The sequence below is a fragment of the Lissotriton vulgaris genome, chromosome 2_1 (assembly GCF_964263255.1).
Source record: "Lissotriton vulgaris chromosome 2_1, aLisVul1.2, whole genome shotgun sequence".
Classification (NCBI taxonomy): domain Eukaryota; kingdom Metazoa; phylum Chordata; class Amphibia; order Caudata; family Salamandridae; genus Lissotriton; species Lissotriton vulgaris.
Genome location: NC_141687.1, coordinates 145,309,087 through 145,335,865, shown reverse-complemented (window position 1 = coordinate 145,335,865; position 26,779 = coordinate 145,309,087). Strand labels below are relative to the sequence as shown.

The following is a 26,779-nucleotide window of genomic DNA, read 5'->3' as shown; positions in this document are numbered from 1 at the left end:
CGGGGGAGGGGAGCCATGTTCTTGGTGACAGAGGAGCGGGTGGTGTTTGATAGAGGGCGCAGGAATGGTGTGTGTGTTCAGCTGGGGGGTCCAGGTAGAAGGGGTGGGTTGGGCAGGAGAGATGTGTGTCAGAGGGGGCAGTCTGAAGGGAGGAGAAGAGGGAGTCAAATGCCTCAAGGTTGTCGTCGTTAGCTTGGAACAGGACTGTGCCGTTGAAGTAGATGGTCACAGAGGTGTTCCCGCTCAGCGTCATGTGGTTAGGGATAGAGAATGACAGTTTGCAGCTATGGGGAGTTGAGATCTGAGGATGGAATTCCACTTTTCACTTTTCCACTAACCGTGCTCTATACTCTTATTGATTTGTCTTGGCGGCCTCATCCCCTTTAAATAGACAAACTCCCATCTGGAGCACTGATGCATTTGAGAAATTGTGTTCTCTTGGAAAGTAATCTTGCCGATTTGTTGGTGCGATTCGAGAATGTCAAATGAGAGACCCCAGGACTTCGAGTGGCATTGGTATTTCCAAGGTCTTCACTCTTCTGATACGTTTGTTAAGGTTTCCTGACTTGAGGCCTACACTGATTCATAAGAGGGAGCCCTGTTGACATCTGTGGAGGTCACTATATTGTGTGGACTTGAAGACCTACAAAACTGTCTGGTCCTACTTATATGTCACATACGTCCCTAGATGGGGACAAAAGGGATACCCTGGAGATGGCATTTGAGTCCCCACCTTTAAACATTTACACTTCTCCCAGTGCTCTAGCCCAGAGTTGTAAAATAAATGTAGGATTTGAAATAAAAAAAAAAAATAATAAGTCAATCATGCCCAGCAACCGGTAGAGAAAGATAAATGTTGACGGACAATTACATAATCTACAAGTGGAATACTCTGACTCGGTCAATTCATCAAGGTCCAAGTTCAAGATCATTTGCCTGAGAAGCAACTCAAAATGAAATGAAGTATTCGAGGCCTGTGTTACACTCCAAAAAATAAAGAGGTGTAAACCATGGTCCAAGTCATTCTGGCAGCTTGTTCATTAGGCCACACAACTTGTCTATGCAAATGTTCGACTAGAGTATCTGAGGATACTATGGAGACATTGTGATGTCGTGGGGCATAAGCCAGGACATGGAATTGGCCCCCTGGTCTGTCAATATTATTTTGAGCAGTTCTATCCTAGAAGTAAAAGAAATAAGCACATCACATAGACGAGCGTCCGTGCTAGACTGCTTGGGAGACTCATAGAGGCAGCAAAGTTTCTTGGGTCTCTATTTTGCTGGTAAGATGATTAAGACTTTCTACTCCAAGTTGAGACATATGCCGATTAGGAAAGGGAGCCCTATTGTATGCTTTGCTATTGATTGCATCTTCCTCAGCCCAGTTTCACTTTCCCAGGAGACATTTTGTTGTGTTTGTTTTTGCCTTCCTTTGGCCCGCCTACCCTCCCCGATACCGCCTCCCAGCTGACCCGCCCACCCACGAACACTAAGCGCTCCCCCTCCTCCCTGCAGCTGTGACCGTCTGGACCTCAGTGAAAGCGGTTGCTCCCACCACGCTCCCTGGCTTCAAGAGCTGTCTGATTCACTGTGGTATCGTAGGCTGTCTTTCATCATAGAGCATTTTAGCGCTGAATCTCGCCTTCGATTGTAATCTGTTTCGAAGCGCAACTTTAGCTTAATTGAATCTGCTGCCGCCTTTAGCATTTTGCATCGTGTGCTGCTTTGAACATTGTTTTATTTAAGCTACCGCCGCCATTAGCATTTGACATTCGTGCTGCATTGTATGCTTTGCTATTGATTGCATCTTCCTCAGCCCAGTTTCACTTTCCCAGGAGACATTTTGTTGTGTTTGTTTTTGCCTTCCTTTGGCCCGCCTACCCTCCCCGATACCGCCTCCCAGCTGACCCGCCCACGCTCCGCCCCCCCACACTCGCCATTTATGTCAGATGTCCCAACGCGCAGCGTTCACGCGCAGCGATCGCGCCCCAGTCGCGCCGAAGGTGCGCCAAAGGTAAGCCCGTCTACGCCCGTCCGCGCCCAGCGCCAGACCCCCTAGCCCCCGTACCACCCACCCCTCCCGCATTACTTACGATGCCACCACCCTCCTAGCCCTTAACCCCGGCCGTCCCCTCAACTGCGTCCAAGCCGCTCCTGGACACACCCATGGACCCTTCTCTTGCAACTCCTGCAAGTTCGACGGCACCAAGAACAATTCCTCATCAACGAACACACAACAGATATCCGACAACAACCACCTAAAATGCATCCTGCTCAACACCCGCTCAGTCCACAGGCACGCCATCGACCTCTGGAATCTACTAGACACCATCTCCCCGGACGTCGCCTTCCTAACAGAAACATGGATGAACGCCTCTTCAGCCCCAGACATCACCACTGCCATCCCGGAAGGCTACAAGATCATCCGTAAGGACCGCACCGTCCAAACAGGAGGAGGCATCGCTATCGTCCATAAGAACTCCATCCGCATCTCAACCAGCTCAGACGTCAACCTTGCCAGCGCCGAACACCTTCACTTCCAGATCCACACCGACCCCAAGACCACACTCAGAGGCACCCTCCTCTACAGACCACCAGGATCCCGTGCACAATTCAGTGACGACATCACTGACTTTATCACCCCACACGCCCTCCCCTCTGAGGAATACATCCTTTTGGGAGACCTCAACTTTCACCTGGAAAAGAGCAACGACAGCAGCGCCATCACCCTTCTGGACAATCTCGCCAACCTCGGACTCAAACAACTTGTCACTACCCCCACCCACATTGCAGGACACACACTCGACCCTATCTTCACCTCCAGCAAACATGTCTCATTCAGTCACACCACAGCTCTTCATTGGACGGACCACAGCTGCGTTCACTTTATCTACAATAAGACCACAATCCACAACCATCCTCAACCCACTCTGCGAAGAAATTGGAACAAAATCACCATCGACCAGATCTCCTCATCGCTTCTTCTAAACCCCCCCGCCCACTCCTCTAACCCCGACCTAGCAGCCATTAACCTCACCAAATGGCTATCCAACAGCGCCGACATCCTCGCACCGTTGAAAAAACGTCAAATCAAACTAGGCAGCAAAAATGCCTCTTGGTTCAATGATGATCTTATGAAATCCAAGAAACTCTGTCGCTCCCTAGAGAAGGCCTGGAAAAAAAACCCAAACACCAGCACCAGGGACACCTTCAAAAACGCCACCCACATACACCACCAACTAATCCGATCTGCCAAGAACGCCGCATTCAAAGACCGACTAGATAACAACGCCCACAACAGCAAGGAATTATTCAACATCGTCAAAGAATTTACCAACCCATCAGCCAACTCCAACGACATCACCGCCTCTCAAGCCCTCTGCGACTCCTTAGCTTCATTCTTCCCCAACAAAATTGCAGACATCCACAACAGCTTCGACAACCGTCCCGGAGACCATTCCACCCAACCTTCTGCCGTACCCTCACTCCCCTTGAACATCCTTAATGAATGGAACCCAATCTCCACTGAGGACACCATCCGCCTGATGAACTCCATTCACTCAGGATCCCCCACAGACCCATGCCCTCACCACATCTTCAACAAAGCTGACTCCATCATAGCACCACACCTCCGAGACGTCATCAACTGCTCCCTCAACTCCGCCACATTCCCGGAAAGCTGGAAACACGCAGAACTCAGCGCCCTTCTGAAAAAACCCACAGCTGACCCCACCGAACTCAAAAACTACCGCCCCATCTCGCTTCTTCCATTCCCGGCCAAAGTCATCGAGAAAGCTGTCAACACCAGCTCGCCGCCTTCCTCGAAACCAACAAATCCCTCGACTCCTCACAGTCAGGCTTCCGAACCAAACAGCACGGAGACCGCCCTTATCGCAGCAACAGACGACATTCGAACCCTACTGGACAATGGAGACACAGTTGCCCTCATCCTCCTCGACCTCTCCGCGGCCTTCGACACAGTCTGTCATAGCACCCTTTTACAGCGCCTCAGAAACGTCGGAATCCAGGGAAAAGAACTGGAATGGATCACATCGTTCCTCACCGGAAGAACCCAGAGAGTCCGCCTCCCACCATTCAAGTCAGAGGCCACTGATGTCATCTGCGGCGTGCCACAAGGATCGTCACTCAGCCCCACCCTCTTCAACGTATACATGAGCCCCCTTGCGGCCATCGCTCACCAACACAACCTCAACATCATCTCCTACGCTGATGACACTCAACTGATCCTCTCACTCACCAAAGACCCTAACACCTCCAAAACCAACTTACACGAAGGAATGAAAGAAGTAGCCGAATGGATGAAGCACAGCCGTCTGAAACTGAACTCAGACAAAACAGAAGTCCTCATCTTAGGCACCCCCCCCTCCGCCTGGGATGACTCTTGGTGGCCAGAGGCCCTTGGAATAGCACCCATCCCGACGGACAACGCACGGAACCTGGGCGTCATCCTGGACTCCTCACTCTCGATGACCAGACAAGTCAACACCGTTTCATCTTCTTGCTTCAACATTCTTCGCATGCTCAAAAAAACATTTTGCTGGATCCCCACCGAAACTAGAAAAACGGTCACCCACGCACTGGTCACGAGCCGCCTGGACTACGGAAACACCCTATACGCCGGTACCACCGCAAAACTCCAGAAAAAACTCCAACGCATCCAGAATGCTTCAGCCACGCTCATACTAGACATCCCGCGTAAAGAACACATCTCCGGTCACCTGAAAAACCTCCACTGGCTCCCTGTAAATAAGAGGATTACTTTCCGCCTCCTAACCCACGCACACAAAGCACTTTACGAACTTGGACCCGAATGCCTCAACACTCGACTGTCCTTCTACACCCCCTCCCGCCAGCTACGATCCTCCAACCAAGCCCTTGCCACTGTACCTCGCATCAACAAAACCACCATGGGAGGTAGATCCTTCTCCTACCTGGCAGCTAAAACCTGGAACTCACTTCCCACTCACCTTCGCCTTACACAGAACCACCTAGCATTCAGAAAGCAACTTAAAACTTGGATATTCGACAAGTAATTCCCCACCCTTCTTCAAGCGCCTTGAGACCCTATGGGTATGTAGCGCGCTATATAAATCTTTTGACTTTGACTTTGATGCATTCTGCTGCAAGATAATTGTTATAAGTGACTTTGCTTCTGATGTGTCTTCCCTGTTGCTCAGCTAGCATGAGCCTGACAAGGCTTGATGATCTCATAGAATGTTTGGTGCTTGGCCTGTGGGTGGAGTGGCATTTGATGGCAGGCAGGTTGAGTGATAGGGCGGTCACTCCTGGTGGGGTTTAATTTCCATCTACTTATCTTCTAACTCTGAACTCAGCTTGGAACTTAAGCTTAAATAAACCTATCCTGTTTATACACCAGGCTCAAGGATCTTCAATTTATTACAATAATCCTACAGATGGATGAATGACTCCTATTCCCGTTTTGTGGAAGGATGCAATTATAGGCACAGCACGACCGTAGAGTTTGATCTAATTGCACAGCCAAGGAAATCATGGAACAAGTCATGACTGCAGCCGAGCTCGATGGCTCTTCTTTAACGATAACAATCTGGACCTCATCCGGGCCCTGCGCTCTAGAGCCTTTTGCAGTCTGGACTATTTTTAATACCACTTCACCTTTAAAACCACAGCGCAAAAAGCACACATTTTCAAATACATTCATACGTGCCAGGAAAGAGACACCTCTCTGTCAGATCATGCATGAAAGCTAGTAATGCTTAAGAATACATGTGAGCATATGATGTCCACTAGTTCTAGTGGGCACCTTGCACCAGTCTAATCGACCCTTATTGATGGTGGTTGTAAAGTCAACCTTATAGACAAGCTATCTTAGTGGTAGCATGAACCAGCAGTCTTCAGGCTAAGACTTCAGTAGGCAAGTTAGGCAAGTTGTTAGGTCTCGCCTGTCGATGCGCATGCGCATCGAGCAAGGCGAGAGTATTGGCACTTATCCGCTCTTTATCCACACTGCAAGGAATCGTGGCGATTCCTTGCAGTGCACGATAAATTTAAGCTCAATGCGCATGCGCATTGAGCTTAAATGCGCGTGCACATGCACCCAGCCGCCTACTCTCTCTCTCAGCCTTCCCACAACTCCGCCCCCTCACTACTTGATTGCACGGCCTAGCGGCCGTGCCTCCCCTACTCTCCTCCCCCCTCCTCCTCTCCTCCCATGCCTGCCTGCCTCAACTCTCCGCCTCCCGCCCCCTCCCCCTAGCACCCCCAGCCCGAGGCAGCTTCCCCTGCACAGACCTGCTCTCGGAGGTTCACGACGAAACCATAATGTTATTTGTTCCTTTACACATACTCTCCTCCCCCCTCCTCCTCTCCTCCCATGCCTGCCTGCCTCAACTCTCCGCCTCCCGCCCCCTCCCCCTAGCACCCCCAGCCCGAGGCAGCTTCCCCTGCACAGACCTGCTCTCGGAGGTTCACGACGAAACTAACACAGGTACGTGAAAAAACCAAAAATGTACTTAACGCTACCCATTCGACAATCAGACGGAGCAACTTGGGCATTAGAACGGCAAAAGTATGGATCGCTTCTTCAATTCTCCTCATCCACCCCCACCCTAGCCCCTTGCCTTGATAAAGCGGACTATTTCTGCCAATATTTCTGAAGATGATAGAAGCTGCGGCCAGAGTTCGCCACAGGTCTATTTTCTCCCTTTCTCCTGCCCTCTCTCTCTCTCCCCCTCCCCATCCCCCCCTCCCCCCCCCCCCACCAGCACCACCTGCTGCTCTGTGCTCCGGTAAGGTCACCCCAATGCAATGTAACACCCAATGCAATTTAACAGGTGCGCTCGTCATGCAGACGAATTAATGGCTGCATGCTTATGAACAGCTCTAATGTCTCACACCCCCTATTCTTTCTCCCCCCTCTTATTTTCAACAACCCCCCTTTCCATTGCCCATTACTGCGTACTCCGTGTGGAGAGGCATGTAATGGCTGCAGGTTTATGGATCTCTCTCCTCACCGTATTCCCCTTTGTCACCCCCCCCCCTGCCCCCAGTAATGCCTCCATGACAGGTGCTCTTGGTGGAATGATTAAAGCGGCGGCTGGTTTAACCAATGCACTTTCCGGATGGTTAAGTTAACGAGCCTTGAGAAGATACATCTCCTGGCCTGAAAGCTTCTATTAAATAAAGAGATTTATGCACATAACATGCAGCTATAAAGGTTTATCATGGGGTGAGCAGTGGAGGGCAGAGATAGACATAGCACTCCAGTGCTCCATGTGGGAGGATTGCACACACTAGCTTCGATTTATTGTGTTTATATTGCACCAAGTTGTAGCCTTATGGTCCCTCTCGTGTACCATGCAAACAGTTGAGTAACAGCCTTGGCAAATACAATAGATCTGGATTGAATTTGCTAACACAAGCAGTGTTCGCATATTAGAGTGAGCCAGCAGGAGAGAACAGAGAGGGCAATAGTTCTAAAGTACTGCCACATGCTGTTAAATGCAAAAACTTGCTTGGAGGTGGAAGGATACACACAAAAACCCAATAGCATCAAGTGAGAGATAATAATTACTGGATTGAGCCAAGAGAGACTGACAAAGAGGCAAACTAATAACTGGGGACGCGCTGCCACCAGATACCTCACCGCTGCCAGTTGGGACTCCAAGTCCCAGGGTGCTGCTTTGCCCAGAGGGAGGAGCCTGCCGTCACCGCCACAGTCCATAGCGCCCTGTAACACCACAGCGCAGGACGCACTGCCACCAGACACCACACAGCTGCCAGTGGGGACTCCAAGTCCCAGGGTGCTGTTTTGCCCAGAGGGAGGAGCCACCCGTCACTGCCGCGCTTAATAGCGCCTTGTAACACTGCAGCGCGGGCCGCACCCGAGCGAAGCCTGTGCCAAGGGCGGGCCCGTCCTTGCCAGGAAGAGGCAGGGCAGGGCCAACCCTCCAACATCTGCCAAAGAACACGACCGACTTGAACGAACTCAAGGTACTGTTTTTTGTGTGCTTGGGATGAACCCCTCACCCTCACTCACCCTCACTCACCCTCACCCTCACTCACCCTCACCCTCAACCCCTCACTCACCCTCACTCACCCTCAACCCCTCACCCTCACCCACCCTCAACCCCTCACCCACCCTCAACCCCTCACCCTCAACCCCTCGCTCACCCTCACTCACCCTCAACCCCTCGCTCACCCTCACTCACCCTCAACCCCTCACTCACCCTCACTCACCCTCAACCCCTCACTCACCCTCACCCTCACTCACCCTCACTCACCCTCAACCCCTCACTCACCCTCACTCACCCTCACCCTCACTCACCCTCAACCCCTCACCCTCACTCACCCTCACCCTCACTCACCCTCAACCCCTCACCCTCACCCACCCTCAACCCCTCACCCACCCTCAACCCCTCACTCACCCTCACTCACCCTCAACCCCTCACTCACCCTCACTCACCCTCAACCCCTCACCCTCACTCACCCTCAACCCCTCACTCACCCTCAACCCCTCACTCACCCTCACTCACCCTCAACCCCTCACCCACCCTCAACCCCTCACCCTCACTCACCCTCAACCCCTCACTCACCCTCACTCACCCTCAACCCCTCACTCACCCTCACTCACCCTCAACCCCTCACTCACCCTCACTCACCCTCACTCACCCTCAACCCCTCACCCTCACCCACCCTCAACCCCTCACCCACCCTCAACCCCTCACCCACCCTCAACCCCTCACCCTCACTCACCCTCAACCCCTCACTCACCCTCAACCCCTCACTCACCCTCACTCACCCTCAACCCCTCACTCACCCTCACTCACCCTCAACCCCTCACTCACCCTCACTCACCCTCAACCCCTCACTCACCCTCACTCACCCTCACTCACCCTCACTCACCCTCACCCTCACTCACCCTCAACCCCTCACTCACCCTCACTCACCCTCACCCTCACTCACCCTCAACCCCTCACCCTCACCCACCCTCAACCCCTCACCCACCCTCAACCCCTCACCCTCACTCACCCTCAACCCCTCACTCACCCTCACTCACCCTCAACCCCTCACTCACCCTCAACCCCTCACCCACCCTCAACCCCTCACCCTCACTCACCCTCAACCCCTCACTCACCCTCACTCACCCTCAACCCCTCACTCACCCTCACTCACCCTCAACCCCTCACTCACCCTCACTCACCCTCACTCACCCTCACCCTCAACCCCTCACTCACCCTCAACCCCTCACCCACCCTCAACCCCTCACCCTCACTCACCCTCAACCCCTCACTCACCCTCAACCCCTCACTCACCCTCAACCCCTCACTCACCCTCAACCCCTCACTCACCCTCAACCCCTCAGCCTCACCCTCACTCACCCTCAACCCCTCACCCTCACTCACCCTCAACCTCATGCTAAAGATTTACAAAAAAAACCATAAACAATTCTAAAAGCACTAACTCTAATGCTGCGAGACCTATTGCATTTCTAATGCTTGTTTTACCATATATAATCCAGTGAATACCAAATGAAAGAACACCACACAAGGTATACATCAAATACATATGTTTTTAATCTAAACACAACCCCTCTGCACTCTTTAAGAGGTCAGAGGTAAAAATATAATACAAGTCACACAGTTAATTTACGATAAGTTGCACAGTATACGTTATGTCCTAGGGGCCTCACAAACCATATACTAAGAAAGTGGTACAAGTACCATCTGAGAGTTAGAAAGCAGGCCTAGGGCCTGTAGAAACGCTGGGGCTACACTAAACAACCAAAGGTTAGGAAGTAGGAGGCCCACGGGAGCTGCGTGCAGTGTCTAAGCACAGGCGCGGGTTCTCATTGACTTTCTATGGAGATCGTAAAAGTTACAAAGTTACAATTTAAGGACACTTCCGGATGGACTAGGATGGAACCCTTTTAAACACTTCGAGAGTCAAGGCCCACAGGAGCACCGGAGTACTCGTGTTACCTCACCCAGGGAAGCCGGGTGCATAGGTGTCTTTTTGTGGCGGGTTTCGTCGTCGTTTTCTATGGAAAGCTGCAAAGAAGTGCTGCAGGCGACCAGAGGAAAAGTGTCCGGGTGGATCCAAGATGATAAGAACCTGAAAGCAGAGGGGACAGAGTCTGGGTCACTAGCCAGTGACCAGGAAGGAACCAGGCGATGTCGGGTGCTTTGCAGGTGAAGAAGGTGAGTTTGTCTCTTCAGCCACGAGGTCCAGGAGGCATCGACGATGACCAGGAGCTGGATTCGAGCTGTGCCAAGATGGATCTAGATGACTGCTGTGTCGGTATCCAGATTGGACCCAACAAGCCTAGGCAACAGCAACCCACGCAGGATGTCGAGATTGGCTCTGTTGCAGACCAGCAAGGTCTGTGGTCAGGGAAGCTGGAGGAACCAGGAAAGCGAGTTAGTTTCAAAATGGAGTCTTCAGGGGGCTCAAAAGCCAACGGGCAAGGAACAGGGAAGACACGTCGAGCTCAAATGCAAAGGCCGGGCCCTTGGGACACTCGTGGAGTGTGGGGACCTGAGCTTCGGTGCAAATGGTGCTCGGGGCTGGGGCTTCTCGTACCTCAATGCACAACTTACTGAGGCTTCAGGAAAGGAGTGCAGGTAGCAAAATGCACGATGCTCCAGATGTCCGGTCCCATGTCTCTTGTGTCCGCCACGTGTCTCAGCTGTGCTGTGGGTCGGGGTCAAAGAAGTCTGGAAGTCCAGTTCTTGAGCCGCAGAGTCTTCGGGATCCGACAGGAGCCTTGAAACTGCAGACCGGCGAAGTTGCTTGTTGGTGCCTGTTTGCACAGGGTGGTCACTCCTTGACCACAAGGGAGATGTCTTCCATCTTCCAGTCAGAATGGAATGATGAAGGCCCAAGATATGTCTTTCAAAGATTCGTCCAGGATAATCTAAAGTCCTGGGGACACCGCTCCTATACTTATACTAAGAAAGGGGGCTGGATTACCTGACTAGGTCCCTGCTATGGGTGGACCTGAGAAGGGGGTGATTACACCCCTTTCCCTTTGTCCAGTTTCACACCAGAGCTGGGGCTGAAGTGCCCCAGCAACTGGTTTGAACCGGGCTATGCATGGAGCACCTTGTGTGCCCCAGGCAGTGTCTAGATGCATTCACTGAATGCAGCCCTCCCTGCCCCAATACACAAAACCCCTGTCTGGGGAGGTGCCAGCACCTCCCTGTACAGGAAACCTATTGTCCAGGCCTCCCCTGCCGGAGTTTCGTCCAGCAACAGGAGGTCAGACTCGTGTCTGTGGCAGCAGCATCCGTTTTGTGATGCTGAGGCTCTGTTTAACTTTAACCAGGTAAAGCAGTAACTTGCATGTCTTTTCCCTCTAGAAGGGTGGAATGCTACCCCCGCAGCCAGAATTGGCGGGGGGTAGTATTCCAAAGTGTTTGACACCTTACACAACATATTTTGATAAAGCCAAACCAAAGTTAGCATTAACCGTGAGGATTATAATGCACTTAAGAGTATATGGTATGGCTATATCATAGAACAGCTTTAAGGAGATGGTTTTGAAAGCTGCAGAGGGGCTCAGCTCATGCTAGGGCATCCTCTCACATAAAACCAAGCACTCTACCTCCAGGATTGTTGAGGCCTACCATAGGAGTGGCTTATAGGTGTATAAGTGTCTATATGTAAAGTAGATATAGGTATACTATATCTAAGTAAGGGGTGATTAGACCACCTTACCCAGACTGTGTGAACAGACCTGTGGTGTCAGTTTGGAAGGTAAAACAGGGGTGGCACAATACATGCTGCAGCCCCTGGTTGGCCTAGGGTGCACCTATGCCCTGGGTACCTATGGGACACTATACAGGGGCTCACAAGGGTGACCCAGTAAACAATCTGGTATGCACCTAAAGTACATGGTATCAATTTAGAGAGCGAACAGCTGGGCTGTGGGTCTGATTAGTAGGCCCACAGCCACATTAAAGTCGAAAAACCAGAGAATCGCAGCAAAAAGTGGGGGTGACCATAGGCAGCAGATCCTACTCTCCTACAATACATTTGGGTGTGCAAATGTTTGCCATATGCGTCAAGATCGGGGTGATGTCACTAAGAGGTGGGGCACCTGCCTGACAACATCAAGTGTATTTTAGTCCAAATAAGAGACTTCACAGCCTGGAACTGAATATTTGTTTATCTAATCGGCAAGATATCCACAACTTTTGAAGTTTTATTTCATGATCTGGTTAGGGTGCATTTAATACTGGTCTTTACATGACACCTACACATGCTTTATGACGTTTATTTACCATCTCATCAGTTGGCCTTCCCAACTGTATATTCACACGCCACACGCTTGCTAGGCTGCCTTTTCCAGGTCTTTATTTTCATACTACCCTATCAAACCTCTGACACTTTAGTTTCATAGGACACTAAAGTTCCCAAAGAATGATATGCTGATCAAACTTATAAGACACAGATAAATAAACATATGGTGATCAAAAAAAAGCTCATACTTTCCTGATTGTTTTTTTAAAAGTAGCATCAACAGAAGTTTTATATTTCTCAAATTCAATATCTTCCAAGTTTACCAAACAGACAGTATTTGGAAAACTTTCAACGCGATTTGTTAGAGTGAGTGGGCGTGACACGACGCGGTCCGCAGCCAATTGGTTTGGCACAGACGAGACTGTTCATTTGACCCATCGGGGGAAAGAAAAGTAGTTGAAACTGAGTGAGACCTCCATAAAGAAAGATACATACAGTTGAGAGGTGCTTGGGCAGATGGACTTTCTGTCCTGAGGAGAACTACTATAAATAATCAGTGGGTCGAAACGAGAGGATCGCTCACAATAATTTTGCATTCTGTATCGGTAGTTATGCTGGACTACGAAATTGGAATTATGGATGCCCAGGTTGTCTATATGTATCACATCTGAACTGCTGCACGACTGACTTATGAACACTGCACCGTCTACACTGCATTGATTTATTGTCTAGCACCTGTTGTATAGTACAATAAAAATTGTGATTTTGTAGATGACCAAACATTGACATGTATTTTTACCTCATAGGAAATCTGAGTGAGTCCAACGGAACAAGTTGTTCTTTATGTTTCTAAAAGATCTTTTTTTTTTACCCATTATCAATGTATCCTTGCATTAAGACTCACTGACATATACCAAGTGGTATTAACCACACTGTTCTCCAACTGTACTTTTTCCACAGTGGGGCACGATGCAGATAAAATATTGCACCAGCACCTGTACACAATTAAAAAGTACACAAGTGTATCTCTACTGCCCAATACTATATAAAGGCCTCACTCGGCAGCTTGTAATGTAAATCCACCATGACGATTAACAAAACCTGATGGTTTAACATACAACTGTAAGCGAGCAGTCTTTCCAAGCCCGATCATATGAGTGAGGACCCTGAAAAAACACAGTAATGTCATGCAGAGGACTGCTCAAAACTGCACTTTTCTGGCAGCAAATGACTGCCGGAGTCATTCCAAGAATTAAGGAGAGGACGCTGCAGCTCTCAGAAAGGTTTGCAAATCTCCAGTTTTGGAAAACATACAGCAATTCGATTGGTGGACATTTGTCCCTCTCCATAGCAATAATGGGGTTCTAAATGAGCCCCTTATGGGTACTGGGAGATACTGATACCATGGTTTTCCAAGTAGCGAATGCATAGGCCTAGGAGCCGTGCCTACAATTTCAGCACGACCTAGGAATTGAACATAAATGGAGCATGACGGGTGTTGGTCATCTTTCAATGACGGCAGCGCTTCAGCCGGACGTGCCTAACGTCTTGTATCACAAGTAGGAGAAGACAAATACTAACAAAATCATAAACAACATGACTTAATTGACCAAAGGTTAACTAGTTAAATAAACTAGCAATGGAAAGAAATCCCACTTTTTAAAAGAAATTGCGGGAAATGCATTTACAAACAAGGGTGAGCCAAAATAGACAAAAACCGTGCATGAAGTTGCAATAGTCTTTTCACCACAGCAAAATGACGACACAACGGAGAAAAAATAATGGAGCACCAAAGCAGATGGACAATAGACTTTATATTTAAAAGGTGGTTGACAAGCTACTGGCTTTGCCCAGGCTTTTTTACAATGAAAACGAAACCTTCAAATGGTTGCTGGTGTACCATGGTGCATATACATACTTTGGCAGACATGTTAGAATGTCTGCCAAAGGTTTACACCTCATAAGAAATACCATGTCGAGGTGACCACAAGGCAGACATAAAGCATTTGTTACCAGAGTGGTTACCTTGAAATGTTTTTTCTAATAAAGAAAAGGTATTTAAAGGTTGTAGCTGATGCATGTGTCGTGATGCACAGGGAGCATTTGGCTTTTTTTTTTTACTTTACATTTCCAAGATGGTAGACTGGAATTTTTGGTAAATTTCAAAACAAAATATGTGTTGGATGTCTCACAAAGAAAAAGCAGCCCTGAAGTGGCATGCAGCACCCACACCTTCGCCAAAGAATGTAATTAAAAAAAATACATGTTAAAAAAAAACAAGCATTTGCAATGCAATTGGTCTCGCATTAGAAAAGTTTGAGCTTTTAGTATTGTAAATGGCAATGCTTTTTTTATGCAGTAGTTAAGTTTTGTTTGTATAAAAATGAGCACCTTGAAGGAGTGAAGGATTTCAAACTAATAATAAAAGCATATACAGACAATAACTAACACACAAATGGGGAACGGTGCTGTCAGGAAACTGCAGGTAATTTATATACATGCCTTGCAGGGGCACCTTCAGGATGCTTTAACTTCAGTGCTCCCAGGCCCCACGCAGCTTTAGCGTGCTCATTAGGAGGTTATGCCTATTTCTTGGTGCATTTCCATAGAGCACTTTGGTATTCCCCCGCAGCCCTACAGGCCTGTATTCTGCCCCAGGTTGTCTCGTTTTAATTGTCTCACCTTGGCTGCCCCTCCCTCTGATCCAACCTCAGTAGGGGAGCCTCCCACTTTACGACACCTCCAGCTTCACATTGGTCACTTACTTCTGGCTCTATCAGCCCTCATACCGGTCCCTCTCTCATCAAAACAGCCTTTCACGTGAGGATCAGAGCCGCTTGGTAGATTATGGCGGTGCTCCAAGCGCAAAGTGTATGATGTACCTCAGCCAGCTGGGCACTCAGCTGCTCCTCCCGCTGCGCAGTATTTGAACTCCTAAGAAGGCTTCAACTATAGGCGACTCGAGATGACTACTGCAGACGACCGAGTGCACGGGCGGTCCGTGTCTGTAACGGACGGGTGGTCACCGGAGAAGAAGGGGCCGAGGGACTCAAGTCAGCCAGCAACCAGAAACTCCGGTTTTATATCACTTCAACAAAGAATTTGTTGGTTCTTCTGCTAATACTCCAATCATAACAAAGCTCAACACTGCCACCTGTCAGAAGGAAGCAATTCAAGATACCGACTGAGCACAACAGAAGAATAAATCAGTTTTTAACGTAATTCAGAATTGGCTCTCCTTTGGGGGGCATATTTATTTAATAGGACAGTCTATCACAGAAGCCAGGCTGGCGCTGGCGGCGACCTTCACCGGAGGGGGCGACTTGCCCCCCACGTTAATTGGGACTCTGGGGATGTCCTACAAGCCCATCGCCCCAGCACCGACCACAGCCAGCAGCACGACAGCCACGACGGGGAGCAGCAACAACTCTGGTCCTGGAACGCCTGTCCCACAAGTTTCCAGTGTGAGTGTGCCTTCACCGTCTGGGTCACTAGGTGGAACCTCTGCTCCCTTTCGACCACTCTTCAATGACTTCGGACCACCATCCATGGGGTACATGCAGGCGATGAAGCCACCTGGGTCTCAGGCCTCCCAGAGCACACACTCTGACCTGCTGTCTGTGATAGAGGAGATGGGGAAAGAAATCAGGCCAACATATGCCGGCAGCAAGAGTGCCATGGAGAGGCTAAAGCGAGGCATCATCCACGCCCGGGCGCTGGTACGTGAGTGTCTGGCTGCGACAGAGCGCAATGCCCGCAAGTAATATCCTCCATTTTGGATGTACTTTTTGGGATTCCCTGATGAATTTTCCCACAATCGGACACCCTGGAATTGGCAGCTTCTTTGTTTTACTTACAGAGCCTTCGCCAGAAACCCTTCTTCAGCCCTTACCTTCCCAATTGGAATTTTATTGTGACAAACCTGTTCTCCTCCACCCAATCTTGTATAACAGTTCACCCAGACCCTGAATCCGTCAGGTATTCGGTGCGCCGGTGTTTAAAAACACTGGCCACTTGTTTCTCAGCAGCGCTTTGGGGACTGGCACTCATTCTCCTACAAATTAAGCACTGCTCCTTATAGTGTGTGACACGTATTCCCCTGTTATTGTTGAAGGGGTGAGGGTACAGGGGTGAGGGTCAACCCTGGCTGCCAGAGATGTTCCTGTATGTCCGATCCTTTCCTCAACTGAGACTAGTTTGGACTATGTTAAAAGGTTCGTCTGGTCCTATGAATTTGCACTTTCTTCATTTCAGGTAGCAGTGAAGTGTCCAGAGCTGGGCTGGGCTCCGCCCACTCAAGCACTCTGCATTCGCTGCTAGGGATTGTGAGGGATTTGTGTCCCACGTGTGTTTATAGTCTCCCTGGAAACGGTCCTCCTCGGACTCCCTCCTTCAGAGAGGGTCAGGCAGCTCGAAGCTCGCCACTAATTATATTTTTCACTTCAACACAAGGCCCTGCTGCGCCCAGAGCATGCCCTCTGAGACGGGGTACACCAGCGGCACCAGCACCCAGGGAATCCCTGCCAGGCCTCACCGTGGACTGCGCCACACCTTCCACACAATGTATTATATTCAGCTGTCCCACAATTCTTCCTTTGTCAATTAAATAACGATGTATCTCATTACTAATAATAAGAAAACCATAGGAAGGCAGTTGATACCCCCTACCCCCGCCATTGTATATGCTGGGTGGGGGCGGTGTCTGGCTTTGCTCCTCTGAGATACATTACAATGACACTGGGCAGCGAGTCTTGGTTGGAGGGAGTTGTGGCTGCACAGAGCCAGGCTCTGGTGTACCGGGTGCGTATCCACAGCCAGGCGCGGTATGGACCCTTTCCGGGGTCAGCTCCAGCGGGTGGGTCTGTGATGTCCGTGTGTTACCCTAATCACTATCCGGTGATCCGACCAGACGCACGCATGAATGTACAAGGCATTGGAATGAAATAGAAGGTATTCCTCCACCCTCCGCGCTTCATTTCATTTGGTAAGGCTGGAGAAAGCTGTGTGCGCCAAAAGCAGCCCAGTGAAAAGTTCTGGAATACACCTGCGCAACTAATGCGAGGAGATCGGGGATGCGGAATGTACTTTCATGTAGGTCGTTCCTCTCCACACGTGACGAGCTTGACTACGACAGTTCTCCAGTCTGCTCTGCGGTGGACCATGGACTTTACCCAAACGAGCCGAATGATATTGTGTCACACACGCAAGTGATTCCTTTATCAGTCGGTGTCCTCGGCCGTCATTGGCACATGCCTAATGGACGCCTAGAAGCCACGCCAGGGTTATGCCTTAGAAAATGCTGGGTGGTTTGAAGCGAGCTTCTTGCATGTCGTGTTATGGATGGACTGTTTACTGGTGCTGTGCTGCGTGGTTAGCACCCAAAGACGTGCGTCCTTCTGTTCAAGAAAACCCCTTTGGTGGTTTACGTCATGTCCGACCGTTGCCCGGTGCGCACTACAACACGGAAACGCTACAGAGTACCTCTAAATAGGACATTCTCGTTCCGAACCCGGTTCCAGTGGAAGACATGGGCTGTCACTCATCTGAGACAAGCTGCAGCAGGCAGCGCGATGGTGCGGGCCTGAGCCCGGTACAAACGGAACATCGCCGCCGGCCTGCGACCAGGAAGTCAGGCAGGCCGGGCGGGACAACCGGAAACAGGAAGTAGGAGGGCGGGAGCCTGCCTCGCCTCCTACGGAAGAGCCGCAGCTGTTTGGAGCACCGGAGCAGGCAGGAGACTACCCTGCGCCCCGGTGCCGAAGGAGGGAGGAAGAGTCCTGCTGCTGGGCCCTGCAGCTGCCGATGAGGAGAGCCGCCGCACCAAGGAAGCCGGTGAGTGGGGCTTCGCCTTGTTGCTGAGCTGCGAGGGCGGGGAGCAGCGGGGGGCTGTGTATGTGTGTGAGCGTGCGTGTGTGTATGTGTCTTGGAGTCTGTGTGTATGCGCGTGTGTATGTGACTGTGGGGGGGGGGGAGGGTGTGTGTGTGTAGGTGCGAGGGCGGGGGGGTGTGTGTGTGTGTGTGCCTGTGTATGCGTGTGGCTGTGCGCATGCGTGAATGTGGGTGCACGCAGTTAAATCCAGCCAAAGAGAAGCGCGTGGCACTTTCTTGACCTTCATTCCCCCGAGTCAGCTAGCTAGAAGTCTCCACCTGGACGCATCCTTCGGATGCTAATTCCAGGCTCGACCTAAAAAGAAAAGCACGGTACAGGAAAGAGCAGGGTGGGTGGACGATGGACGAATAAGGTTTTTGGGGACGATCATCCTCAAGATCGAGACTGAGGATGTGAATGGGCATTAGATGGTGGAGACAGCAAGAAAAGGCCTGTAGTGCAAAAAGAAAAATAAACAAGCAGTGCCCCCATTTGAGCAGTCGGAGGACAGAAGGTATCCAGTAAAAAGAGCTGCAAATGGTACTTACCCATAAGCATCTAGTCATTGCGTATAGTGCTGTAGATTCACATGCTTCTGCCATCGGTTGTTGGGCTCGGACATTACAAATAGCTTTTTTTCAAAGAAGTTTTGAGACACATGTGCTGTGCCTCCTAACTTGTTCCAATAAAATGCATTGCCATCTACTATACCCTCGACTGTGTTTCGCTCAGTTGATGATAGGTGAAAGTGGAACATAGATTAAGGCTACTATGAAGTGACACGTGCATTGTATGACGTTTAAAAGAAAAAAGCGTGAGGGAAGTAAATGTATGCTTTTATTGATGGCTTCCGGGGACAGGGTTGGTGAAGCTACAGCCTTACACCCTACAAACAGAAGCTTACAGGGCAACATTTTCTCTTCGTATCAGTGTAGCTGTAGATTCACATGCTCTGCATCAACTGTAAAAAAATTCCCACCCAAACTGTGGCTAGCGGGAGGGCCAGATTTTAGCGTTGGCAAGCCTGGCCCAAGACCAAGGAACCAATCGTCACAAGAGCTCACGGAGCTCTCAGCAATGTCCCTCTACAGTGGCACAAGTGATTCATTTTAAAGTGATTTTAATCATTTTTAAGGTCTTATATTCTCTGTTGCTAGCACCCTAACATCCACCTTCCTTGCTCTCCCATCTAACTCTCACCCCTTGCCACCACACATCAATCAACATCCTTTCCCAACCCAAAAAGAAACTTGGACAAGCCTGCCAGAGCTAAGCAGTCGGTGATTCTAGCGAGCTGGGAGGAGTGTGGAGATGTTTGTTTTCAGAGGCAAGTAACTGTTTTGATGTAGCCAGCTGGGGACTGACCTGTGAAAAGGGGCTCCTGCTGCCTCGCCTCATTTTATTCCCTAGCACCAGTACGGATGGCAAATTTCTATCAGCCCAGGGTGCTATCCAATCAAGGGCCAGCTCTCTAGCTAGAGGGAAGATGATTGAAACAACGTTCATAACGCAACTTGGCATACCGAAGCTTGCTGATGTGCTAATATATCGACACAGTGGTGCTTTGTAAAGATTTGTGGTGTTGACCAGGTAGCAGATTTTCAGATGTATGCTAATGAGATGTCACCTAGAAGAGTCATGGTTAAGCATTTTATACACATAGTATGTGCCCTGAAAGGTAAAGTGAACGTGTATTTCGTTTTAGCATAGCAAATATGAATACACTTAACAACCCAACTTGCAATGCTGGCTTTGGAAATGGGGTGGCCGTGATGAGGTTTAGTAAAATCTCAAAAAAGCTGGTTGGTTTTGTGGAAGGGCTCAGTCCTGTTGATAAAGTATATACCTGCTGCACGTCTAATGTGCGCAAAGCCATTTGTGCTAGCAAATCCAGCTGCCTAAAGTATACAGATAGCTCAATAGTCTGGTTGATGCAGAAGGGGGAAAACACCAATGGCAAGAACTTTGGATTAGTTCTAAGGACCACCCTGTCTTTGTGCACCTGAATTAATGGTTCTTGAACAGGGAGTACTTGAAACTTGGTGATGAGTCAGAGTGAGGTTACTGCTACTAAGAAGGAAAATGCTACTTACCAGTATGCATCTGTTCATGGCATGTAGAGCTGCAGATTCTCACACTTCGCATTAGTTTGGGCTAGGATGCTTGCACATGGTTGTTGTCTTGGAAGAAGTCTTTGTAGTCACGAGATAGGGGACTCCTCCCTTGGACGATAGTGCGCATGGGCATCGACTCCATCCTTAGATTGTTTTTCGCCATGATGGGAAATGATGGAGTAAGTAGAAAGAAAAGATGTCCATGTCTAATATCTAAGTAAGATTGAACTGGAACAGATACAAGACCCGGGGAGGCGGGTAGGCATGTGAGAATCTGCAGCTCTACATGCCAAGAACAGATGCATACTGGTAAGTAGCATTTTCCGTTCGAGGCATATGAGCTTCAGATCTCACACGTAGCATAGACTATACAGCAGTATCTCCCTTAGCGGCGGTCACCTGTATCGGTTGCAGTAGTTTGAAAGAGAGTTTTAGGAACAGCTTGGCCCACAGAAGCTTGATGCTTGGCTTCCACGTCAACACCATAGTGTTTAGTGAGGGTGTGTGTTGTAGACCATGTGTGTGTTGTAGACCATGTTGCTGCTTTACAGATGTCTTCTAGGGGAATGTTTCCTAAGAATGCCATAGAGGCCCTTAGTTTGCGTGTGGAGTGAGCTCTAGGGGGAATTGTTAATATGTGTTTAGCTTTTTTGGTAGCATATTTGGATACATTTAACAATCCACCTAGAAATCACAGCTTTAGATATGGGATTTCCTTTATGCGGTGGAAGAAAGCTACAAACAATTGTTTTGTTTCCCGAAATATTTTGGTTCTGTCAATGTAATAAAGTGGGGCTCTTTTAACATCTAAGGTGTGTAGAGCTCTTTCTGCTACAGAGTCTGGGTATGGAAAAAAATTCTGGTAACTCCACTGATTGGTTAAGATGAAAAGTAGAGAGGACATTAGGAAGGAATTTTGGGTTTGTCCTGAGGACCACTTTGTTACGATGTAATTGTAAGAATGGTTCCGGTAAGGTTAAAGCCTGGATCTCACTTACCCTTCTAAGAGAGGTAATAGCAACAAGGAAAGCTACTTTCCATGTGAGGAACTGTAGTTAGCATTTGTACAAAGGTTCAAATGGTGGTCCCATGAATCTGGTAAGAACAATATTTAGGTTCCATACTGGAGAGGGTGGTAACCTTGGAGGAATGATTCTTTTTAGGCCTTCCATAAAGGCTTTAATTGCAGGCACTCTAAACAGTGACAAGTGTTGTCTGTTTTTTAAGTAAGCAGCAAGTGCTGCTAGATGTAAACGTATGGATGAATATGCTAAATTACATCTTTGCAAGTGCAGTAGGTAGCCAATGATATTCTGGATGGAGGCATCCAGTAGATCAATATGGTTATTGGTGCAGTAAATGGCAAATCTTTTCCATTTTGCAGCATAGCAAGCTCTAGTAGTAGGTCGTCTGGCTTCTTTAATGATGTTCATACCGTCCGGTGGTAGGTTAAGGTAACCTAACTCTAGGACTTCAGGAGCCAGATCACCAGATTCAGCTGACCTGGATCTGGAGGTCTGATTTCTCCATAGTTCTGCGTTAGCAGGGATGGGGACAGGCGCAGTTTTTTGGTGCAAAACTAGTGATTGTTCCAACAGTGTTGTAAACCACAGTTGGCGTGCCAATGAGGGAGCTACTAAGATTAGTTTGAGAGACTGTTGTCGGAGCTTGCATACCACTATTAGAATCGGTGGGAGTGGTGGAAAAGAGTTCGCAAATCTGCCGGACCAGTTCATCCATATCGCATTGCCCTTGGAAAACGGGTGTGGAAACCTGGCGGCAAAGGTTTGGCATTTTGCGTTGTCGTGTGTGGCGAAAAGATCTATGTCTGGTTGGCCCCACGTGTGGGAAAATTGTAGAAAAACTTGGGGATGTAGCTCCCATTCGTGAATCTGTTGTGTCTGTCGACTTAACAGATCTGCAATCTGATTGTGAACTCCTGGAAGGTGTTCGGCAAGTAGATATATCTTTTGTGGGATGGCCCATCTCCAAATGTTCTGTGCCAGCTGGGACAGTTGCAGAGAATGTGTGCCTCCTTGTTTTTGTATGTAGTACATGGCTGTCATGTTGTCCTTCCGGATCAAGACAGCTTTGTTTTGTACATGTACTGGGAATGTTTTTAGTGCTAGGAATATTGCTAGTATTTCCAGGTGATTGATGTGGAGCATTTTTTGTGGAGTGTTCCACTTGCCCTGAGTTGTATGTCCGAGGAGATGTGCTCCCCATCCTGTGAGTGATGCGTCTGTTGTAAGTATTATCTTTGGAACAGGTTCGAGGAACGGCCGCCTCTGGACAAGTTTGTTGTGTTCCACCACTGCAAAGAGCGATGTGTGCAGCTGTCTACCAACACCAGATCTGTAAGATGTCCTTGAACCTGATTCCACTGATGTGCTAGACATTCCTGTAAGGGACGCATTTGAAGTCTTGCATTTTGTACAATAAAAATGCAAGATGCATCATGCCTATGAGTTGCATGAACACTCTTTCTGGGAGAGAGTTTTGTGTTTGAAATTTGTTGATGAGTGCTTGTATACTGGCTATCCTGGCTGGACTGGGATATTCTACAGCTGTGGAAGTATTTATTGTGGCTCCCAGTTATTGATGTACATGAGAGGGTTGGAGGTGTTACTTGGTGTAGTTGATCGTGAACCCCAAGTTGTGCAGTGTTTGAATGGTTTGTGGAGTGTGTTGCACACACAGGTTGAACGACTTGGCTTTTATTAGCCAGTCGTCTAGGTATGGGAAGACATGGCATTTGGTAAATACTCTAAGAGAGGTAGTGACTCCGTATGGATAGACTTTGAACTGATATTGTTGTCCATCCACTACGAATCTTAGATACTACCTGTGAGCAGGATGTATGGGAATGTGGAAGTAGGCGTCCTTGAGATCTAGCATGGCAAGGAAGTCTCCTTGTTGGAGTAGAGGAAGCACTTGTTGGAAAGTAATCATGTGAAAATGATCTAAGTGTATATACAGATTGAGGGGTCTGAGGTCGAGTATTGGCCTTAAGGACCCGTCCTTTTTGGGGATTAGGAAATACAGAGAGTAAACTCCTGTTCCTATGTAGTAATGGGACTGGCTCCATGGCATGCTTTTGAAGCAGTAAAATAACTTCTTGTTTTAAAAGTGTAAGATGTTCTGTGGACATTGGACGCTGTTTGGGTGGTATGTTTGGGGGTAGCTGTAAGTTCCAGGCAGTAACCATACTGGATAATTTGTCTTACCATCTTGTTTGTTGTGATGGATTGCCAGAGAGGTAGGAACTGTGATAGTCTTCCCCCACTGGAGTGGAATTGTCTGGGGGGACTGGAGGGAAGTCACTGTTTAGCAGCAGGGGAGTTGAGAGTGCAGTTGTTACCTCAGCCTCTTTCTCTGCCGTTATTGCCTCTGTATCCTCCTCTAAAAAATATCCTCTATATAGTGTTTTTGAAGGAAGATCGGTATCTCTGCCCATGTTCTTGGAGGCTCCTCTGTAAAAGGAGTGATGAAATGAGCCACGTGTTTGCGGGGACTGTAATGCTCCCACGTACTTAGCAGTCTCTGTGTCTTTTGTCATTTTTTCAAGAGCAACGTCCACAGCCGGTCCAAAAAGTTGTTGCTGATTGAATGGCCGATTTAAAATAGTTGTCTAGACTTCTTGTTTAAAGCCTGAAATACGTAACCAGGCATGTCGTCACACTGGTATTGATGGACCTAGAGGCAGTGTCTGCTGCGTCAAGGGCACATTTAATTGAGGCGTTTATTATTAGTTTGCCCTCTTGGATGAGATCATTTGCTTGAGTTTTATATTGGTCCGGCAAATGCTGTAATAGGGTTACCAGCTGATCTTAGTGGGCCCTACATATCTAGCTAGCAGTGCTTGAGTGTTAGCTATGCACCACTGATTGGCCGCCTGCGCAGCTACTCTTTTGCCAGATGCGTCTATTAATCTTAATCCGGAGGTGGTGCATTTTAGGAGGTTTGTTAATTTGCACGCTTTCTAGCGTTGGAAACTACTAGAGTATCCAAATGCAGTTGTCCCTTGATGTGCGCAGGGTCGTCAGGAGCAGGTCTATATTTCTATCCTTGGATTAAGAATTCTGGCTCGTACAGTATCTTTAAATATGTCAGGGGCATGTTTAATGACTCCCTTAAACATTGGTAATATTTGTACAGTTCTTTGGGACTGTTCAAATGTATCTAACAGGAAATCCTCATCTGGCTTGTCTGAGTGCACTGCGACGCCGTGAAAAACGGCAGCCCTATTGATTAATTGTCCAAAACCAATATGATCGTCTGGGGGAGAGGGTTTTGTTGGGTATGGTTGGGGGCTAGGGTGGTCTGGAAGATCTATTGGATCATTGTAATCCCAATTGTCTTGTGGTGGGTCGATTGGATCTGTGAACGGATCATTGGGGTCGAGCAGGGCTGGTGCTGATTTTTGTGTTCTTTGGCCTTAGGAGGCGTGGTAGAATCCATAGGCTTGTTTTTTGGTTCGGAAGCTTCTGGATTCAGAGCCGAAGCATGGTCTTTAGGATTAGAAGTGTTTTAAACCGGTTCAACTACAGGCCTTGAGGTGTTCGAGGCCGGTTTGTATTTCGGTGCCGAAGGAATCGGAATGGATTTCGGAGCAGAGTGCTCTTTTGACTTCGGTGCCAAAGGCGCCGGTGGGACTATTATATGCGGCGTGCCCGGTCCCGAGCTACCGAAAGACTGGTCTTACTTTTTCGGAGCCAGGGCTTCTGAAGTGTGCTTTCGGTCGCGACTGGGGCCAACAGGCGAAGTCTTGACCAGTGCCTTCTGTTTTCATGGTGGGGTTGGGATAAGGGCAGTAGTACTCACTTGTTGACCAGGAGTGATGGGGTCATCGGAGTCTTCTGCCTCGGACATGATCTTCGGAATCTTCTTCTGGGACTTCTGGACGTTCATTGAAGATGTCCTCTGGTTCCGGAGCTGGTCTTTGCGCCATGATATGCCGTTGAGCCCGACTATCTCGAATTGTCTTTTTTAATCGTAAGGAGGCGCAGGCTGGACAGCTGGACTCATTGTGTTCTGGCGACAGACACTGGTTGCAGACCTTATGATGGTCAATGTGAGGGAATTTTGCTCCACACTGGGGGCATTTTTTTGAACTGCGTCCTTTCCATGAGCCGTAGGCCTTACGGCGTTGATAGGCCCAGCGGCCCACGTCGACGACCGATTTCGTTGTCTGAAGTGAATTAGAAGATTTTAAGGGAGTTTTGGGCATCGAACAAGTTTGAAATAAAAGTTTCGAACCGGAGCGAAAAAGCTGCATCCGAACCCAATGGCGGAAAAAAAACAATCTAAGGATGGAGTCGATGCCCATGCGCACTATCGTCCAAGGGAGGAGTCACCTATCTTGTGACTACAAAGACTTCTTCCAAGACAGGCGCAAGGATCCTAGCCAAATACCAGATGGCGATCTAATGCAAGTGTGTGATCTGCAGCTCATATGCCTTGAACATGTGAGTTATCGGTTTTCAGGTAAGTACTCGACTGGCAGAGTTAAGGTTCTGGGTCAGACTCCGGGGTTTCCCAGGGTCAGGTAGGTACAGTCGTTACACCCCCAGCGGCACAGGGGCAGCCGGGTGCAGAGTAAGTAGGCCCAATGTTAGCCTATGGCAGGCAGGGGGCCTTTGGTTGGTGGCTGCTAGCAGGCAGACCACTCGGCTGTGGGAGCGGAGCTCCTGGTCACTTACAAAGGGCAAGTGGGGAAGTAGAATAGGACAAATGCTGCACTTCCAGTGGAACTCGGGCGGCTGGGTGCAGGGTGCTTTTGGGTCGTCGGGTGCCTAATGTATTTCAATGGGAAAGCTGCAAGACGAACAAAGGCTACAAGCTTGGGGATGGGGATACTTTAGGTGCGACCACCACTTCAAGAGGTAAGTTGGGAAGCTGTAGGTTAGGTAGACACCCAGGAGTTGGGCACTGGGGGCCGTGGGGCGCAGGGGTGTCTTTTGGTGTCGGGAAATCCTACCCTCAGCTGGTCGCGGTTGGAGGGGTCACTGGTTGTGAGGCTGCAGGCATCGTCAGGAGCGTGGAGGAGGGTCCTTGGGTGCTGGATTCGTGGTCACAGTCGCCGGGGGGACGTCATCATGGCCTTTGTTCCCTCAGGCACAGGCCGGGCTCGGCGGGTGCAGAGTGTCAAGTCAAATATCTTTATTCGATTGTTTGCTTTTAACAATCATAAAAGTACATTTCATAACATAAACATTTGACACAGATATAATTATAAAAAGGGTATTTCCAAAAAGCAAAGGACACAAGCGAAATATCTGGTTAAAAAATATAAATATACAATTAGATAAAAAGATATAACTATCAGTAGCATAATTAATTAACCTTCCATACTTTTTCTAAACTTGAGTGCTAATTTTAAAAAGCTACATACAAACATAGTGCAGTCACAGTTTAGCATTTGAAGGTAATAAAGTGCTGGTCTGATTTGTGCAAAATTCAGCTGTTTAAGAAGGGGTTTTAAAAACAATTTACGGGGAACTATATAGTAAGAGCAAATGAATAAAAAGTGTGCCAGATCTTGCGGAGACTT

At 48.8% G+C, this 26,779-nt stretch overlaps 1 protein-coding gene and 1 pseudogene across 1 annotated transcript in view; one reads left to right on the top strand and one right to left on the bottom strand.

The window, feature by feature from the left end:
* The window catches only part of TAF1D (TATA-box binding protein associated factor, RNA polymerase I subunit D), a 146,660-nt gene that overhangs the window by 44,756 nt on the left and 75,125 nt on the right, over nt 1-26,779 (bottom strand). The window lies entirely within an intron of this gene.
* LOC147729707 (cyclin-dependent kinase 2-associated protein 2 pseudogene) lies at nt 15,245-16,215 on the top strand (annotated as a pseudogene).